Here is a 20,894-nt window from a genome sequence, read left to right on the forward strand (position 1 = left end):
CACTGTTGACATTTTGTGTTGGATAAATCTCTTCTGTGGGCGCTGTCTTGTGCATCGTGCGCACCCTTCCCCTTGAGTTGAAACAAAATGTTTCCAGACTTTGCCAAATATCCCAAGGGGGTAAAAGAGCTCCCTGTTAAAAGCTACTGCCCTAGAGCAGCCTTAACAAAAAAAGAACAAAGAGAGTTAATAATCCAGTAGTGATGATAGTAGCAATGATAACATGCTTTCAGTCCCACAAAAGGTGGGAGAAAGGACAGGGGAACAAAGGACAAGTGTGACAAATAGAAAACAGCGAAATGGTCAAGTTCAACCCAACTGTATCAATTATTACATTAAATATTAATGGCCTAAATCAAAAATCTCTATGGAAATGTTTTATATCTGTGCGGTGGGAAACATGTATGTAGCCAGTGGTCATGCATAGCCACTGAGCTCTTTTTTTTTTCTTTTTTTTTCATAGCTCTTTAGGAACTGAATTTAAAATTTTTAAAACTTTAGTTAACTTATAGGAGCCACCTATGGCCAGTTGCTATCCTCTGAGACAGTACAGGTCTAAACATTCCAATTGAAAGTCAGAAATTGTCAGACTAGATAAAAGAAAAAAAAAGCAAAATCCACCTTAAATATGAAAGCAGGAATAGGTTGAAAATAAAAAGCCAGAGTAAACTATACCATGTAAATACTAATAATAAAAGTGGAGTGGCTATATTCATATGTAACAAAAAAGACTTCAGGGCAAAGGCTCCTACCAGAAGGAAAGATGGACATTTCATAATGATAAAATGGTCAGTTCATCAAATGAGGACAGGAATCCAAAATGTGATACATTTAATAATAGAACCTCAAAATACATGAAGCAGAAACTAATGGAACTGAAGAGAGAAACAGTCAAATCCACAGCTATAGTTGGAGACTTTAGAACAACTTTCTCAGTGATTGATAGAACAGTTAGACAGAAAATTGCAAACGATATGGAAGATTTGGACAAAACTATCATACAGTTCTACTTAGTTGACATCTATTGAATGGTGTACCCAACAATGACAAAATATTGGGTTGGCCAAAATGTTCATTTGGCTATTTCTGTAAGATGGCTCTAGTAGCACTTAGTTTTTTTAACGTCATTCAAAACAATTTTGTTAGATAGTATGTGACAGCTGTCATATCAGTGTCCATTAAAAAAAAGACTAAAATTGGTGAATTTTCGTGTAGTCATTTTAATATTGGAGATGGAAGAAAAAAAGCAACATTTTTGGCATACTATGCTTCATTACTTCAAGAAAGGTAAAAACGCAACTGAAACACACAAAAAAAGATTTGTGCAGTCTTTGGAGAAGGTGCTGTGACTGATGAAACGTGTCAAAAGTGGTTTGCGAAGTTTCGTGCTGGAGATTTCTCACTGGATGATGCTCCATGATTGGGTCGACCAGTTGAAGTTGGTAGTGGTCAAAGTGAGACATTAATTGAGAACAATCAACGTCATAGCACGCGGGAGACAACCGACATACTCAAAATACCCAAATCAAGTGCTGAAAATCATCGGCATCAGCTTGGTTGTATTCATCACTTTGATGTTTGGGTTCCACGTAAGCGGAAAAAAACCTCCTTGACCATATTTCCGCATGTGATTCTCTACTTAAACTTAACAAAAACATTCCATTTTTAAAACAAATTGTGATGAGTGATGAAAAGTGGATACTGTACAATAATGTGGAATGGAAGAGATTGTGGGGCAAGTGAAATGAACCACCACCAACCACACCAAAGGCCGGTCTTCGTCCAAAGAAGGTGGTGTGTGCATGTGATGGGATTGGAAGGAAGTCCTCTATTATGAGCTCCTTCCGGAAAACCAAACGATGAATTCCAACAAGTACTGCTCCCAATTAGACCAACTGAAAGCAGCACTTGACAAAAAGCATCCAGAATTAGTCAACAGAAAATTTAATCTTCCATCAGGATAACGCAAGACCGCATGCTTCTTTGATGACCAGGCAAAAGCTGTTATAGCTTGGCTAGAAAGTTCTGATTCATCCGCTGTAGTTGCACCTTTGGATTGCCATTTATTTCGGTCTTTACAAAATTGTCTTAATGGAAGAAATTTCAATTCCCCAGAAGACTGTAAAAGGCACCTGGGACAGTTCTTTGCTCAAAAAGATTAAAAGTTTTGGAAAGATGGAATTATGAAATTGCCTGAAAAATGGCAGAAGGTAGTGGAACAAAATGGTGAATACGTTGTTCAATAAAGTTCTTGGTGAAGATGAAAAAAATGTCTTATTTTTACTTATTTAAAAACCGCAGGCACTTTTTGGCCAGCCCAATACATATTTTTTCAAGTACATAGAGAATATTCTCCATGACAGATCATATGCTATACCATTATACAAATCTCAGTAAATTTAAAAGGGCTAAAATAATCTCTGATCAAAGTGGAATTAACTTAGAATCAGTAACAAAAAGAACTGTTACAGCTTAGCAATAATAGGACAAACAACCTAGTTAAAAAATAGATAAAAGACCTGATTATATATTTCAGCATGCAGACGTACAAGTGGCTGATAAGCACATGAAAAGATGCTCACCATCCATTAGGGAAATGCAGATTAACACCACAGTGAGGTACCAACATAAACTCACTAGAATGGCTGTAATCAAAAGATAATGCCAAGTGATGGCAAGATGTGGAGAAGTTGGAACCCCTATACATTGCTGATGGGAATGTAAAATGGTAGAGCCACAGTTTGGCAGTTCCTCAAAACATTAAACATAGGGTTACTGTGTGACCCAGCAGTTTCACCCTTAGGAATATACATTTAAGTGAAGTGAAAATGTATGTTCAAACAGAGACTTGTATTTGAAGGCTCACGGGAGCATTACTCATAATGGCCAAAAGCTGGTCACAATTTCGGTTCCATCAACTGGTAAACAGATAAGCAAAATGTGGTATTTCCATACAGTGTAACACCATTCAGCAGTAAGAAGGAACAGACTGCAATACATGCAACACATGGATGAACCTTAAAAACAGTATTGGAGGTGAAAGAAGCCAGGGACAACAGACTAGTTATTCCAACTGTATGAATTATCCAAAAAAAGGGAATTTACAGAGTCAGAAAGCAGATCAGTGCTTGTCTGGGATAAGAAGTATGAGTGGAAGACTGACTGACTGCAAATAGGCTTTCGAGAATTTTGGTGGGTGGTAGAAATGTTCCCAAATTGGATTATGTGGTTTCACAATTCTATGAATTTGCTAAAAACCACAGAGTTCTGCACTTGAAATGGGTGAATTTTACCATATATCAAGTACACCTCAATAAAACTATAAAAAAAAAAGCTTGTATTGTTTGTTCATCTTTTAATTTCTTAAAATGTAAAAAAAATCTACTCAGCTTGACATGTGTCCCTAGTTGTGGTCTAGCTGTTTACACAGTTTGAGCACTTGCCAAGATAGTGTGTATTCAAATAGATGTTTTAGTTAATATTTAAATATTAACTAGTTAATAGCCAATATTAAATCATGTTAGCCATTAATATTTTTTGGTAGCTTGCACAGCCAACTTTCCAAGTTTTGCTTGTTTGTTTTGGGGTTTTTTTTGGAGTTGGGAACTACTTTGCTTCTTACTTGAAACTCTGTGGTAGACTGGGATCATATGTGTATATTTGGTTGTGTGTGTATATATGTTTGTGCACTGGTTGCAAACTGCAGGTAGCATGGGTGGGGATCTGGCCTTATAGCCAGTGGTAACATTCATTCATTTTGCTGTCAGGAAAATAAAGAACTATGAGAACTTAACCATCTCTTTAATTTGTCAGCTTATGAAATACCATTGCTTGGGATGGCTCTGGCAGACATAAGGATTTCTCCAGTGACCAGAATTTGGAAGAGGGAATGGCTTTTACCTAAATTGGGTCCTGTAGAAGTGAAGGGAGCTTGCAGAGAAAGCAGTGGGAAGGATAAGGTGGGCGGATGTTTAAGTTGCTGACCTTGAGAAGAGAGTTCAAACAGTTTTACCAAATAGAGAGGACACTGAGCTGGCCTGAATTGGAGAGCTGTGGAGAGAGGGCTATGAAGAGGGTTGAGCTGGTGAGTTGTGGGAAGCTTTTACCTGCTTTCTGGTATAATGCTTGGGAGGACCAGCTGTGTTGAAAGAGCCAGGGTCAGGGCAGACAGAGGTAACTAAAGAGGATCTAGATCTTCTCAGAGAGTGGTTGTCAGTCTGCTGTTTGTTACTGACTAATCAGAAATGGAAAACTGGGCAGTGGCTTGATCCACTGGGCAAAAGTGGGAATATCAGTGAAGACTGCTGCTTTTCTAGTTATATGATTTGGGAAACAGTCATGTAGTTTTCAGGCTGAGCCCTATGCTATAGAATCAGAGGTGGAACAGGCAAGGAAGTATTGGCCGAGGCACCAGTTAGGATTCCAGAGCCAGATGCCCCAAGTCATTGGGGTTGTCATTTGATTGCTCTGCCTTTCAGTTGAGCCTGAGGACTGTTGGGCAGTTCTGGTTGGTGTGGGGCTGCTGACAAAGAACCCATTGAACTGAAGACACTCCTTGCCCTCAGTTCACTTTAGTAATGCTTGGACATCTTTTATGTGGTAGTCAGAATAGTATTCCCCGGCCTTACAGTGGCACCCAGCAAATGCTGGTTGAGTTCATAAATGAACTTATTCCTAATTAGTTTCTGGATATCACATGATAGTTGAGCCAGTATGAGCTGAAACCTTACATTTTGTAGTGAAATTATATCAACTGAAAGTCTTTTCCTGGAAACTGATCTCATATGATAAAAAAAATCAAAATTGATTCAGAGAATAAAAGAAAGCACACTAGAATAGAAAACCAAACATTAAGTAGAAAAATGCCATAAATTTTCACGTTGAAGATTTTTCTGCACAGGACTTGGATTAGTGTAGGCATCTAAGTCCATTTAAGATATCTTTTTTTGCCAGGCCCCCCATACTTTAGTGAGCAGTGGTATTCATCATTACTCCGAGGATCTTTCCGCTATGTTCACAGTTAAGGTCCTCTGCCTTGACTACTTCATTACCCATTAGATGTGCATGGATGCTTCAGAAAATGTTTGAATGGTAAATCCTGGCATGGATTAGTTTCCATGGGGATGTCAGTCTCGTTTGATGTTGGCAGTCATTGAGTTCTAAATAAAAATATCAGTTTGGGTGGTCACCGTGGGATGTTTTTTTCTTCTGTCAGAAAGGTTGGAAAAGCAGGAGGCTCAAATTGAACTGACAGTAAGTAAGGGCTCACGTTAGGATGTTCGCTCTTGTTTCTAAGGTGATTGTTGTAGTGCTCAATAAATATTGACTGATATGTAGGACTGAGAAGTTTGGGATTCTGTTGCTCTTGCTTTTGAGCATTTAAATAGTGCCTCATAAAAGTCTTTTTGTTGGATGATTAGCATTGAAAATATAAAGGAAAATATAAACAAAATGTAAGGAAATGTCAAAGTAAGCAATTAATAGATTAATGTCTTAATTTTTATCTCTTTGTTCTGCAGTAAAAATGCAGAAATAAATTCCTTTTCTACTTCTGTCACATTTATTAAAAACATTTACTGTAAATCTTTTCTCAATTACCTGTGCTTGAAGTTCCGATTTTTGTCCTTATAGTTTTTCTAGTTTTAAGTTGTAAGTGTTAGGATAAACTTATTTTCTTTGAAGCATTTTAGTTCCTAGGAAGTCTGTCATCAAGAAATACATTTCTTGATTCGTACTTTGGTTTAGTAAATTGCTGAAGTGCCTCCATTCATCATGTTGGAGAGGACATGTTCATATATTTTGGTCGTGTTTTAGCATGGTGTGCCACAGAAGTGATGAACTGAACTGAAAGTTGGGAATTCCACATCCTTCCCAGCATTCTCCTAAATTGACTGTGTGACCTTGGGCAAGTCCCTTAATCACCTTGACCCTCACTTTTTCACTTGTAAATCGAGTAAGGGTATCTCAGATGAAGATGTCCCTCAAAACTGAGTGAACTTAGCCAATATTTTAACATGTTTTGTAGCTTCTTTTCAAACTTGGGTATTTTAAACCCAGGCAAATAAAATAAACTTCCCCCAACATACAGCTTACTATAGACCTTCAGGTTTGGTCTTTCACTTCCACTATGGCTTTTTTATGTTCTGAAGCAAGTTGACATTTTACTTAGAATAGTTCTACTCACTTTTTTCTATAAAAACAAGTCTTAGCCTGTTAACTTGCATACACAAATGTTATTTCTCTTATTTTTGTCCTTAATGTGGTCTCAACCATACATATTAATTATGTTTTTAATAAAGTGATAACTTCTGTTTCATAGAGAGAACTTGGGCGGTAGGAAATTGAGAACTACCTGTTACAGATAAACGTTATAGCAGACTGAGAAAGTGCATAAATACAAACATTACAACTTTCCTACACATCCCTTTTACACCTTCTCACAGTGGCAAAGATGAAGATGTTTATTAACATGACCTAAAGATATAGCCATTCTGTAGCATATGTAAATACACAGTAAAAGTATATAAACTTAAAATTATGCTCATTGTTTTATTTTTCATTCTTACTTAGAAACTACCAAGGCACCCAAAGGTTATTCATTAAATTTTTTGATTTGTAGTAATCCACATTTTAAAATTATATGTGTCTTAGAAATTAAGCCAGCACAAAACATAAAAATAATATTGGTTGCTCAACATTAATAATCATTAGGGAAATGCAAATCAAAGCCACAAAGACATACCACCTTCACACCCATTAAGATGGCTATTATCAAAAAACCAGAAAACAACAAATGTTGTCATGGGTGTGGAGAAATTGGAAACTTTGTGCATTGCTGGTAGGCATGTAAAATCATGCAGCCTCGATGGAAAGCAGTATGGCGGTTCCTCAAAGAATTAAAAATAGAATTACCGTGTAACCCAGCAATTCCTCTCCTGGGTATATACACAAAAGAGTTGAAAGTAGGGACTCAAACAGATGTTGTACAGCAGTGTTCATAGAAGTGTTATTCATAATAGCCAAAAAGTAGAAGCACCCCACATGTTTACAGACAGATGAGTGGATAAGCACAATGTGGTAAATTCATACAGTAGAATATTATTTAGCCCTAAAAAGGAAGGAAATTGATACATGCTACAACACGGGCAAACCTCGAGGACATTATGCTAAATAAAATAAGCCAGTCACAAAGGGGCAAGTATTCTGTGATTCTACTTAGCTCAAGTACCTAGAGTAGTCAAATTCATAGAGACAGAAAGTAGAGTAGTGGTTGCTGGGGACTGGGGGAAGGAAGTAGTGGAGTTATTGTTTAATGGCTACAGAGATTCAGTATGGGGTGATGAAGAGGTTCTGGGGATGGATGGTGATAATAATTGCACAGTAGTGTAAATGTACTCAACATCCCTGAATTGTACACAGGAAGATGTTGAAAATGGTAAGTTTTATGTTTCGTATATTTTACCACAATTTAGCAAATATGTTAAAATGTCACAATTATCATTCAATTCAGTTGAACACAAAGTCTTAAGCATTGTGTAGGAATAGTGTTTAACTTTTTTGATTAGTAAACCCATGCGTAGTTTTGAAAGTTTATTAAAACTATTCTCTTCATTACAAAAATCCCCCTCATATATTCTTTTAAAAATCTTCTCGTGTTATACAGTAAGTCCCCTACATACAGATCTTCAAGTTGCAAACTTTCAAAGATGTGAACACGCAATCGCATGTCCAGTCACGTAAGTTAGTTCACATGTCCAGTGTACATTGTCACGTGCATGCATCCTCTACAAGTGGCTGTGCTTTTGTGTACCTTACTGTACAGCACTGTATACAGTACAGTGGTAGTGTCTTTATTTTAAGCCCAGGATGTCTGGAAGCAAGCGTAAAAGCGGTGGTGGTGTAGCTGGTGCTGCTGAGACGTGCCAGGAATTGGAGGCCCAGAGAAAGGACGAAGAGAGACAAGAGGGAGAAGAAGTAACTGGAGAACGGAAGAGATTCATGGAGCTGGAAATGGCAAGGGGATTTTCTTTATTTGAGGAGGCACTATTAGTTTTGAGGCACAGGACCCGAACATAGAATGGTACACGAAGGTTGCTGCAGCCATTCAGAATGCAATCTAGTGCTACCATGTCGTCTATAACAAGAAACAGAACTACTACCCAGACATCACCGGAGCGTTTTTTCAAGAGGGTAGATAGAATTGAATCCAGCAAGGAACCAGAACCTGTGCCATCACGGTCAGGTGTGAGTGAAATTGCAGCTGGCCCTCCATCTCCTATTGCTGACGATCCTTCAGCTCTACCATCTCCCACCTCCTCTCCCTCCCCCAGTCAGTAACTCTTCTTGCCTGTTCACTCGATGCCAGCCCCTGTATGCCAGCTGTTATACTGTACTACGGTGCTTTTCAGGGTACAGTACTGTAAGGTTAAAAATGTTTATTTTTCGTGTTTGTTTTTTATGTATTATTTGTTTGAAAAGTATGATAAACTTATTACAGTACAGTACTACACAGCCCGTTGTTTTATTTGGGTACCTAGGCTAACTTTGTTGGACTTATGCACAAGTTAGACTCAAGAACACACTCTCAGAACAGAACTCATTTGTATGTAGGGGACTTACTGTACTTAATACTAATAAATCTGAGAAGAGGAATAACTTTTTTCTTTATTAAACCAAAATTATTAAACCAGTTTGATTTATCTTAAAAATGTTCCTGAACTAGCAATCTCTGTAGGGAGTTTATTTTCTGTGAAGTTGGAGAATATTTGATTTATATAAATGCTTACTTATTTCTATAAATCAGTTTTACAAAGCTCCTGTAATTAAGAGATAAAATAGTGTGATTTATTAATACTCTCTGGATATAGGAAAATATTTCACGTACAGCAAGAAGTAAAGACTTCTCTGAATTATAGAGTCACAACATATAGAGAGCTTTTAGCTTCAGTTTTGCAACTTCAGCCACAGGTCAAAAATAAAAGAGACTCATTGGTTCAGAACTCAGAGAGCTGTTCTCTTTAATTGTTTGAACTCACAAATAAAGAAACAGACAAAAACTAACAAACCAGATTATCTGTCTTCTCTCATCCAACCGAGAATAGATTCCATCATCCATCCAACAGGGATTATGAACCAGAATCAACTGTCGCTGCCAGTAATGGGGATAACTTACCAGACGTAAGACATAAACAAAAGCACAAACTTAGTAGAGAGCGTAAAAGACTTAGAGAAACAGAGCAAAATTAGAACTCTGTTGCTACATAGGAATCTCTTTTTGAGAGTCAAGAGAAGACAAAGGAGAAAAGACATGCTAGGCTTAACATACGGGAAGGCACTTATAAATTACTTAGATCCATCACGTGAGTTAGTTTACTTGATGAAGTGAGTCATCCACTTCTTGGTGGATGACCTCCAAAACTGTTAAACTATAATTTTCTCAAAATTAAAATCATGGCCTTCATGCAAATAGAGGATGAACACATGTCAAGTTTTATTTGACTCATTAATTGATGCAAGAACCAGTGAGACATTAGAACTGGTACCAAGAGTGTTTGTGAAAATACAGATACTGATATATACATATATTTGATATATATCTGCAAGCAATTTAATAAAAGGTTGAGATGAGATTGCTAAGTCAGATAAATACAACTGGTTATTGTCTTACAGGGCATTAAACTGTAAACTTTTGGGTTATTTGTTCTACTAGACAGAAGTCTATAAGTTAACCTCTACCCCAAACAAATTGAAAAACAACTCAGTCAATAGAGAATCAAGATCAGAACTACACTGAAAGAATACCCAGTAATTTCTTTGACCTTTGTCAGATTTCACCTTTTAACCATCTATTTAGCACTTACTAGTAATTTTCCAACCTTGGATTTTAAAACTCTTTTTTTTTTTTAATTTTTTTTGGGGGGGTATACCAAGTTCAATCTTAAAACTCTTTTTTGATTATACATTAATGTATGTTATTAAAAATAACAGGCTGTTTATTTTTAAAATATGCGCAATAGAAGAATAAGAAAAAATCACTCACAAACTCTGCTGACAATATTAGATTTTTTCCCCCATCTTTACAAGTTTGTGTGTGTGTGTGTGTGTGGTTACACACACATAGAAATTTTTCATATGCTTGGGATCATACATCTCATTTTATACTGTTATATTTTTACTTAATTTGGAGAAATGTTTATAATGGTAATAAAAATCTTGGTAAACATAATTTTTAATTACTGCATAATAGTTCTTTATATGAATTACAATAATTATTTTATTTTACAATTTTTTAAAAGATTTTTTTGATATGGACCATTTTTAAAGTCTTTATTGAATTTGTTACAGTATTGTTTCTGTTTTATGTTTTGGTTTTTTGGCCGAGAGGCACGCAGGATCTTTGCTTCCTGACCAGGGATTGAACCCACACCCCCTGCATTGGAAGGCGGAGTTCTAACCACTGGACCGCTAGGGAAGTCCCTACAATTTTTTTCCCCCCAGACCTTTATTGGAGTGTATTACTAGTACAGTAGTAAACCAGTTGTTTACTAGCTTGTGCTGTACTAGTTTCCACTGTACGACAATGTGAATCGGCTGTATTTATACATATATCCCCATATCGCCTCCCTCACACCCTCCCTATCCCACTCCTCTAGGTCATCACCAGTCATCCAGTTGATCTCCCTGTGTTACACAGTTGCTTTCCACTAGCCACTTATTTTACATCTGGTGGTGTATATATGCCAGTGCTAATTTGGTTCTTTCTCTCCAGTTTGGAAGTGCATAGAAGTTGTTATGCTATGAATGTCATGGTCTTATTTAATATGCGCTGATGAAAGTTTTCAGGTTAGATGCTACTGAGTACTTTTTATTGAGATTACCAGCAGAAATTGGGATAGATGATTAATAAGATTATGTTCCTCTCTAATGACTGGATAATCTTCACCAACTCAGGGATTCTGATGAAACTGAGGCCTTTAGATGTTTACCTAGCATAAAGCACTGAACTGCAGCCTGAGATAATTGTGTGAATAGGAAGAGTGAATGAATTCTTCCTAATCTACAGGCTGTAAAAATTGTCATTTATATTGCTTAGGAAAATTAACTTTTATATATTTCCTTTGTGAGCAGAGAAAAGGTTGCTTAAAATAGAATAGCAAAATATTGTTACTTTCACATGTGCTTTTTTTTCTTTTCTTTTTTAAGAATCATTTAAACCTAAGTCTTTGGATTGAAATATAGGTGATGATTGGAAATAATCACATTAGAATAAGCCTGCATAGACTAAAATTTTTGGATACAGTCTTGTTATAGAGTTAGTATTATTTAATTTATAAATATATGTTAACTAAGATAATTGCATGTTATGATCAATAAATCTGGTGCCTATAATATAAAATGGGCTATAAAACATTGATATCTAGTGTAATATCAAATCAGAGTACTTGCAATTTGTGTTAACTGTCAGAATCAGCGAAGAAAAAAGTAACCTCAAAATGCAAAATATTCCTTGCTGGTGGAGATTGCAGTGAGTATTGGTAGCTAAACCCATTAGATATTGTTCTCAACTTGTTCAAGGCTGTAGTTGTCTTTATCAGGAGGGGGGATTTTGCCAGGGGAACAAGAACTCATTGGGCAGCAGATCTGTTGTTCTAATGGAACATTCCTTGGTGGGAACTACATGTCCAGCCACCACATATTTTCTTAGAATTTGCCCTTAATTTCGCATACTTTGGACATTAACTGGAAACAAGGTTGGAGTCTCTTTCCAGGTAGACTGTCATTATATCTACCTTACAGTATAGCTGTGAACCAGTAAGTGTGTTAGTTTTGGTAGCCATCTTTAGTGTACTAACTGTCTATCAGAAAGTTAGGAATTGGTTGCATTCCATTTTTAAATCACTTGTGCAAAGCTGTGTGGTATATTAACCATGAGTATTTTTTTTAAATCACGTAAATTTTGAAGCCATACTGGTTTAGCACACCTTTGAGTTTCTTTTTTTTTTTTTTTAATTTTTATTGGAGTATAGTTGATTTAAAATGTTGTGTTAATTTCTACTTTACAGTAAAGTGAATCAGTTACACATATATCCACTCTTTTTAAGATTCTTTTCCCTTATACATCATTACAAAGTACTGAGTAGAGTTCCCTGTGCTATACTGTAGGTCCTTATTAGTTACCTATTTTATATATGTCAGTAGTAATGTAGTGTATCAATCCCAATCTCCTGATTTCTCTCTCCCCCGCTTTCCCCCGGTAACCATGAATATTTTTATATCTGTGACTCTATTTCTGTTTTGTAAATAAATTCATTTGTACCATTTTTTTAGATTCTGCAGATAAGTGATATATGATATTTTTCTCTGACTTCCCTCAGTATGACAATCTCTAGGTCCCTCCACGTTGCTGCAAATGAAATTATTTTGTTCTTTTTTATGGCTAAGTAGTATTCCATTGTGTATATGTGCCACATCTTCTTTATCCATTCATCTGTTGATGGGCATTTAGGTTGCTTCCATGTCCTGGCTGTTGTAAATAGTGCTGCAGTGAACATTGGAGTGCATGTATCTTTTTGAATTATGTTTTTCTCCAAGTATATGCCTAGGAGTGAGATTGTAGGATCATATGGTAGCTGTATTTTTAGTTTTTTAGGGAACCTCCATACCTTTCTCCATAATGGTTGTAGCAGTTTACATTCCTACCAGCAGTGTGGTAGGGTTCCCTTTTCTCCACACCCTTTCCAGCATTTATTATATGTAGATTTTTGATGATGGCCATTCTGACCAGTGTGAGATGATACCTCATTGCAGTTTGGATTTGCATTTATGTAATCATTAGTGATGTTGAGCATCTTTTCATATGCTTTTTGACCAGCTGAATGTCTTCGTGAGTTTCTAGTCTTAAAATGGATCTGAAGTTTATTTGTAGTGTTTTATGAAACTGTTAATAAAAGGCAAAACAGTTGCAGGGAATAAATTGTTTTCAAGCGGTGCACTTTTAATCAAGTTCTTAAAATGATTAACTTTGGGGGCCTCCATAAACTCTTTAAAAAAAAATTCAGGACATCAGTTGGCAAATCGTAGATTTTTATGTGAACAGGTATGTGAATTTGGAGAGTTACTTTTGGATGCTTTGGCAGGGAGGAGAACACAGGTCCTGCTGTCTTACAGCCCCTGAAGACTTTCACTCTTCTAGTGTTTGAACCCACAAGTAAGTCCCTCCAATGCTGTCCCTGGTGCCTGGAGTATGACTCCCCCTTTGCCTGTTCCTTTGAGTCTTAACAGTGTCTGTTTTAAACATAACTGAGGCATATGGAGGCAGGTGCGTCAGGAGACAGGTGTACTTTATCAGAGTAAATATACACCCATTTTGGGAACCATTTAGCCGGAAGTCTGAATTGGCCCATTAATATTGATGTCATTTCTACAGAGTACCTTTGGTATTGTACCGCGTAGCTCATTAATCACAGAAGCCATGCCATCCTTCCCCAACATTTAGGCTGTGTTTTCTTTTGTATAGCTAGCGGTGAGCTTTATTGTTATATTTTTCCTGCTATCAGCTAAATTCTTGAAATTGAGGAACTGCTGAAAAAGAACTTTGCTTATTCTTTCACTTATCTAAAACTGTGACAAACTGTGGGCATGAGAAAGATAAACTATTAAATATTGCTAATCACATTACTGACTTATTTGTGAGGAAATTGAAGATAGCTTCTGTGTTTATATAACTTTGCTATTAAATGAGCTACTGTTGTAATTTCATAGACACAGTCTTTTAGGATGTGTCGTTCAGACACCTTAAAACCAAAACAAAAATGGACTCAAATTTGCTCACAGTCTGCAAAGTATTTGTATGTTGTCATTTGTTTCTCACAGCTACCTTTGAGGGTGCATAGAGTATGATTCCTGTTTTAAAAATGCAGAAATTGATACTTTTAAAAGAAGTTAAGTTATTGTCTTGCTAAGATAAAATAGCCAGAAACTGTACAGTTAGTGGAGTTAGGGCTCAAATCCAGATATCTTGATTCTAAATCCTGGACTCAAGTCACTATAACCTGCTCCCTTTCTGTTTGCAGTTTATGGTTTATGGACTCCTTCTCTACCTACATTTAAAAAATACATTTATATGAATGGTTCTCAGAAGTGTGGTCCTGCAGCCTCTGGTGATCCCTGGGGCCTTTTCAGGGGCTTCTCAAGGTCTAAATTATTTCATAATTAGCCTTTTTCACTCTCATTCTCTTATGAGTGTTTAAGGATGTTTTTCCAAAGGCTACAAATCAAATGCAGAAGCTGTATGAGAATACAGCTGTCCTCTGTAAGCCACACATTAAAGAGATTTGCAAAAATGTAAAACAGTGCCATTCTTTTAACTAGTTTTTTTTGGTTTGGTTTTGGAAAATGTAGTAATTTTTAAACAAAATATGTTTAATTAACATGTATTGCGTTTATTGTTATTTTTAAGTGAATTAACAAGTACATATTTTTGAAAGGCTCAGTTTTAATATTTAATACAGTAAATATCTATAGATACAGTTCAATAAGTGAAAGTTCTTTTGAGACTGAGAAGTTTGAGAGTCACTGATTTACGTGATGCCTGTATCATTGAGGCAGCACTGCTGTTACTTTCCCAGATAGTGTGTGTATTTTACTGCCTGGTCTGTGATTATCTCACCTTCTTTGTTTTTAAGTATCAGTTGAAGAGTATTAACCATTAAAAGACCTTAACTAAGTAAGGGGTTAAAGAAATGCAACAATCCCAAGAATTGAAGTAGGATTCTCAAAACCATCAGTAGATACTAGTCAGTGACTTGGGAGACCTCTGTAATGCTGGGGGACTGAGCCCCTTGGAGAGTTAATTGAAGGGACAGAGTGATACGGCTCTTTCTAACCTAGTGGAGTAAAGGTGACAAATCTGTGTTAGCTAATGGTTTAAATTTACAATAAAGATAATTTCTAGTTGCTCCTCATGAACACATTGTAATCAGTAGGTATCCAGATAATAGCATGTTGAAGCACATGGCATGATAAAGTGCAGTGAGTCTGGGTTTCAAGGATGTTGTTGAATGATTGGAGATCCAGTCCAAGCATTCTGTGGATTCCTGGTGCCACAGATCTGATTGTTGTTCTTTCTGCTTTTATCTCCTTACTGTGTCCCTCAAAGTCTTGTGTTCTTTCCATGTTTTAAAGTATTACATAATTTGAATTAAGGGATTATGTTTGAGGGGAAGAGATTCTATTGTGGCAGTTTTATGCCAGGTGGAAGGATAGAAGCAATTCAGCAGATGTATGTGTGCAGAGACACACATCCAGCATTGAGTTAGGTCAGCTTAGCATGTGGTATCAAACACCGATGTTTTTTCAGACTTTCCCAGCTGGGAGGGAGTGATCTGCAGGCTCTAGCTGTTCCAGCTGCAAAGAGGGCTGAGGGAATCAATATTTCAGGTTCACTTCCAGTCCCTTTTCCGCAGCTGCCAAGTACTTGGTAAAAAGCTTGAAAGTATTGATTAACTTACCAAGTTGAGACTAGCAGATCATTGTTAACCAGTAGTGCTGATGTCTTAGATATAATTTTAGGAAAATAGCTTCTTAGCAGCCTTTGCTTGGAGCATCTTCCATTTTTGAAATCTGTGTTTTAAAATTTGGGCAGTGAGGACCCCACAAGGGAGAAGAGGAAATCATTTATATTTTAATTGTCAGAAAACATGATGGAAAGAAAAGGAGTACAGCAAAGCAGGTTTTAAGAAAAAAAATTTTTAACCATGTATTAAAACACTTTGTTTTTCGTGCTGCTTTATTTACTGACTTGAATAGATGAGGGATATTTGAAAAGCGAGTTTATTTAAAAGTGTTTAAAAGTAGCTGATTTTCTTATATAGCATTGACTTAGGGGTTTGGAGGCCAGTTTGTGTGTCATTTAATAAATGCATGGTTTTTGATCATTTCTGGATTTCCAGTTTCCTCAGGTGATGTGATGGCGGTCAGAGTAGATGGTTACATGGCTTATTCTCTCCTAAGTGATTATAAAACAGCCTATATCTATGTGAAGTGCTCTGCAGGTGGGAAAGACCCCCAGCTTTCCTGTGAATTGAGAGGTGGGAATAATGCCTGTGGTAGGACAAACTGGCCATGATTGGACTCAAAGGAAAATGAATCAGTGAAGTAAATGGAAGCAGGTTATTAACTGAGAGGTCCAGAGAATTGAGAGAAGTGATGAAAATTGGCAACTGAGAGGGTAATTGCAGTTTGAAAAAAATATTTCAAGCTGGTACAACAAGCAGGACTGATTTATACTTAGGGTTAACAGAATATATTGGTTATTTATTTATTGAGCATATGCTTAGTGAGTCCATACTTATTATGTCCTTAATAAATACATTTTTAAATGAATGAATGAATACACTCATTTGATTTAATGAGTCCTACTAGAATGACACACTAAACTGAAATTGTGGAAGACTCATTTCAGAGTCATCCAGTTAGCTTTGACTTGGAGGTTTGCTGACATTTGACAGGCTCCCCACCTTCCATATCATGAACTGACAGTTTTTCTGTCTCTGTCACTGAGGTGGTTGCTCTCCTGCACGATTGTTTTTAAAGACAGGGAGCTTCATTCTTATGAGCCTCAGGGCTTACATTTAAAAGGTGGTTTTCATAAAATTCTTTAATATGTAGGAGTTTGTTGATTTTTTATTACATAGTTGGAGCGTTCTAGTTTCTGAGACAAGTGATTAGGCTTCAAGTCTATTAGCAATTTAGTGTTGGCATTAATTTAGGTGTTGTAGATACAACAGGTTAATATCCTTTCTATTTTCCTTTTGGGTAATGCTTCTGTTTGCCTATCTGTTCTACTCTTCAAACTGTATCTGTTTCTAGAGAAATAGTAATGATTTTTTAAAGAGCAATGCTATATGTGACAGGGAATGCTAAAGCCAGGGTTTGACATAATTTATTATTATAGCAATAGTTAGTGGAAGCTCTTAAAAGGTTAAAGATGTATTTACTGCCCAAGCACCATTTTAACTACAGCAATGGAAGCTTTAGAAGTCGCTGGTGTTGCTAGCACCGTAGTAAATTTTCCCTTATTTGTTGTTGTTTATCCTGATCACCTGCACAGTTATTGCCCCCGCCCTTCCCATACCGTACTTTTGGGAAAGAAGTCACTGTGTGCAGCCCACACTTAAGTAGTAGGAATTATGCTTCCCTACCTTTAGGCAGAGTATCAGCATAAACTTTTTTGGAATTCTGCATGGGAAATTTGTCTCTTCTTCCTCATTTATTAGTTTATTCAATCATGTATATCAGTATGGACTCGTGGACATTTATTTTGTATTATAATCCAACACTGCTTTATTTTGTTGCTCAAATTGTCCCAGCTTTGGCCATTGGGAGCTCTTTGGTTGACTCCTGTGCCTCTTTGATATACCTCCATCAGTGTGGGTTTGTTTTTGTTTTGTTTTTGTGTACTCCCTTACTTTCTGGCACTACAAAGTGCTCTAGGCTTATCTTGTATATTTCCTGCCCCAGCCCTGGAATCAGCCATTTCTCCAAGGAGCCCTGGTTCTTTTCATTGCAGAATGATATTAGAAACCAAGATTTGTGTGTTAGGTATGCTTGTTGCTACCAGGGTGTTGTTTTCTTAGGTCTTCTCATCTGGGAAAGCAAAGAAATAAATGTGCATATACCAACCCTTGTATGAACATATCTATGATATAGACATACCTATAAATATTTCTTTATGTAACCATCTGTGTCTATATTAAGCTAAACATGAGTTTGTACTCCTGTCTCCAGCTCTAACTCATTACCCCGTGGATCATTCTAGCCTCTTCCCCTTGCTTATCTGTAAATTTCCGTTCCAATAGTGAGAATCTAGATTTCTACCATCCGTCATCCTTTTACTTAGTTGTTCGATTCTAGTGTACATGTATATCAGTATCAGAATTGTTCACCTGTAGTTGTCATGGTAAACAACTTTGTCAGGTAGAATGCAGTGCTTATGTGCAGGTTTCCTTTTGCCTTCATTCTTATAGACCCCTAAAGTTACTTAGGTCAGCACATTTCCCCTCCCTGGTCTCTTTCAGTAAGGTTTTTTTCATATGTATACAGTTAGATTCTCTTGTCACCATCTACATTCCTTCTTGGGATCTCTTAACCTCCTAAATGATTTTCTTTTAATTTGCATATATTAGAGCTCATTCTTTATGTTGTAAAATTCTGTGAGTTTTGACCAAGTGCCTGATGTCGTGTATGCACTACTATAGTATTATACAGAGTAGTTTCATCCTGTAAGTCCCCTGTGCTTCATCTATTCATCCTTCCCCAAACCCCCCAATTCTTGGCAACCAATGATCTTTTCACTGTCTCAGTAGTTTTGCCTTTTATATAATTTAATTGGAATCATACAGTCTGTAGCATTTTCACATTGATTTCATTCACTTAGCAATACGCATTTAAGGTTTCTCCATTGTGTGTTTGTGTTTGGCTTGATAGCTTATGCCTGTACCAAAGTGTCTGTATCATTTTACATTCCCATCATCAGTGAATGAGAATTCCTGTTGCTCTGCATCCTCCTCAACATTTGATATACAGGTTGGTTATTGGATTTCAGTCATTCTAATAGTTGTATAGTACTCTCACATTTTTTTAAATTTCAGTTTCCTAACAACAAATGATGTTGTGCATCTTTTTATTTTTTAAGCATCTTTTTATATGCTTATTTGCCATCTGTACATCTTCTTTGGTGAAGTGTCTCCTTAGATATTTTGCCTGCTGTTTAATTGAGTTTGTTTTCTCATTGTTAAATTTTAAGTGTTTATATTTTTGAATACTAGTTCTTTATGAAATATGTTTTGCAAGATTTTCTGCAGTCAGTGGCTTCACTTTTTATTCTTATAAAATGCATTTCACAGACTTGAGGTTTTTAATTTTAATTATGTCCAGCTTGTCAGTTATTTCTTTCATGGATTGTGCTTTTTGGTGCTATATCTTAAAATTCATTGCCAGACTCAAGGTCACCTAGATTTTGCCTATTTATCATGTAGAAGTTTTATAGCTTTGCATTTTACATAATCTGTGATCCATTTTGAGTTAATTTTGTTTGAAAGATGTAAGGTCTGTGACTAGATGTTGCTTTTTTTGCATTTGGATGTCCAGTTGTTAACAGCATTATTTGTTGTGTAGATTATTGCCCTTTCTCTCTTGGATTATCTTTGCTTCTTTGTCAAAGGCCAGTTGACTATATTTATATGGATCTATTTCTGGGTTCTATATTCTGTTCTGCTGTTTTATTTGTTTGTTCACCAGTGTCACACTATCTTGATTATTGTAGCTTTATAGTAATCCTTGATGTCAAGTGGTGTCAGTCCTTCAACTTTTTTCTTCTTAAGTATTGTGTTGGCGTTGTGGCTCTTTTTCCTTTCCATATAAACATTAGAATTGATTTGTCAATACTCACAAAATAAGTTGCTGAGTTTTTGGTTGAGATTGCATTAAATCTGGAGACCAACTTGGGAAGAATGGACCTCTCAATCAAAATGAACATACAATATTTTCCATTTGTTTACATCTTCTTTGATTTCTTTTTTCATAGTTTTATAGTTTTTTTGCATATGGATTCTGTATATATTAATATTTTGTTAGATCTATACTGGTGTATAATTTTTTTTGGTGGTTTTGTAAATGGTATTGTGTTTTTAATTTCAAATTCCTGTTATTGCTAGTATATAGGGGAGCAAATGACTTGTATATCAACCTTGTATCCTGTAACCTTCTTGTAATTGCTCATTAGTTTCAATTTTTGTTGTTGATTTCTTTGGAATTCTCTACATAGTTTGTCATGTTATTTGTGAACAAAGACAGTTTTTTTTCCTTCCCAATCGGTATGTATTATTTCCTTTTCTTATGTTATTACACTAACTAGGATTTCTGGTATGATATTGAATAGCAGTGATGAGAGAGGTTATCATTGCCTTGTTCCCAATTTTAGGGGGATATTATCCAGTTTCTTACCATTAAGTATAATGTCAGTTGTAGATCTTTTTGTATATGTTCTTTATAAAGTTGATGAAGTTTCCCTCTATTCCTAGTTTGCTGAGAACTTTTAGTCATGAATGGGTGTTGGATTTTGTCAAATGTGTTTTCTCTATCAATTGATGTGATCATATGATTTTTCTTTTAGCCTGTTTTCATAGTTGGATTACATTAATTGCTTTTCTTTTTTTAATTACTTCTCTAATCTTGAACCAGCCTTGCATACTTGGAGTTAATCCTGATTTGTCCTGGAGTATAATTCTTTTCATATATTGTTGGATTTGATTTGGTAGTATTTTGGTGAGGATTTTTGCATCTATGTTCATAAGATATTGTTCTGTAGATTTCCTATCTTGTAATGTCTTTTTCTGGCTTTAGTATTAGCAAACCTACTTTTTTCACTTTCCTTCATTTCCTTCTAGCTTTCTTCCATACTCACTCTCTGTGACTTGAAGTGTGTACGCATGATACACAAGTTTTGTTATATGAGCTCACTTAAATTGTTCATCTCTAGCATCCATTCAGTCTCTAGCAAAGCATTTTTTATGGTGCTTCATAATTTTCATTTTATGGTTATCATTTAATAACAGTTACATTTAAATTCGTGTTGAATTTTAAAATGAGAAATGTCATTCAACTAACTATTTACAGAAAGTGGTTATACTCTGAAATCTCTAGGTTTCTTTAGAGAATTGTGGGATTTTCTTCTGTGGGATTATAGGTATACTAAAATAATGATAAGGAAATAACTTTTACTTTCGTTTGGCTAATAGGGAGAAGTGTCACAGTGCTTTTTATAATACTTATGTAGGAACTCTTACCTAGGAAAAATTAGGAGCTCATATGCCTTCTGAGTGCAGGGGTAGCGA

At 36.1% G+C, this 20,894-nt stretch overlaps 1 protein-coding gene across 7 annotated transcripts in view; it reads left to right on the plus strand.

Moving 5' to 3' along the window:
- ATE1 (arginyltransferase 1) overlaps positions 1-20,894 on the plus strand; it is a 157,358-nt gene that overhangs the window by 60,420 nt on the left and 76,044 nt on the right. The gene's annotated exons all lie outside the window — the stretch shown is intronic.

The sequence above is a fragment of the Hippopotamus amphibius genome, chromosome 5 (assembly GCF_030028045.1).
Source record: "Hippopotamus amphibius kiboko isolate mHipAmp2 chromosome 5, mHipAmp2.hap2, whole genome shotgun sequence".
In the NCBI taxonomy this organism is placed as follows: domain Eukaryota; kingdom Metazoa; phylum Chordata; class Mammalia; order Artiodactyla; family Hippopotamidae; genus Hippopotamus; species Hippopotamus amphibius.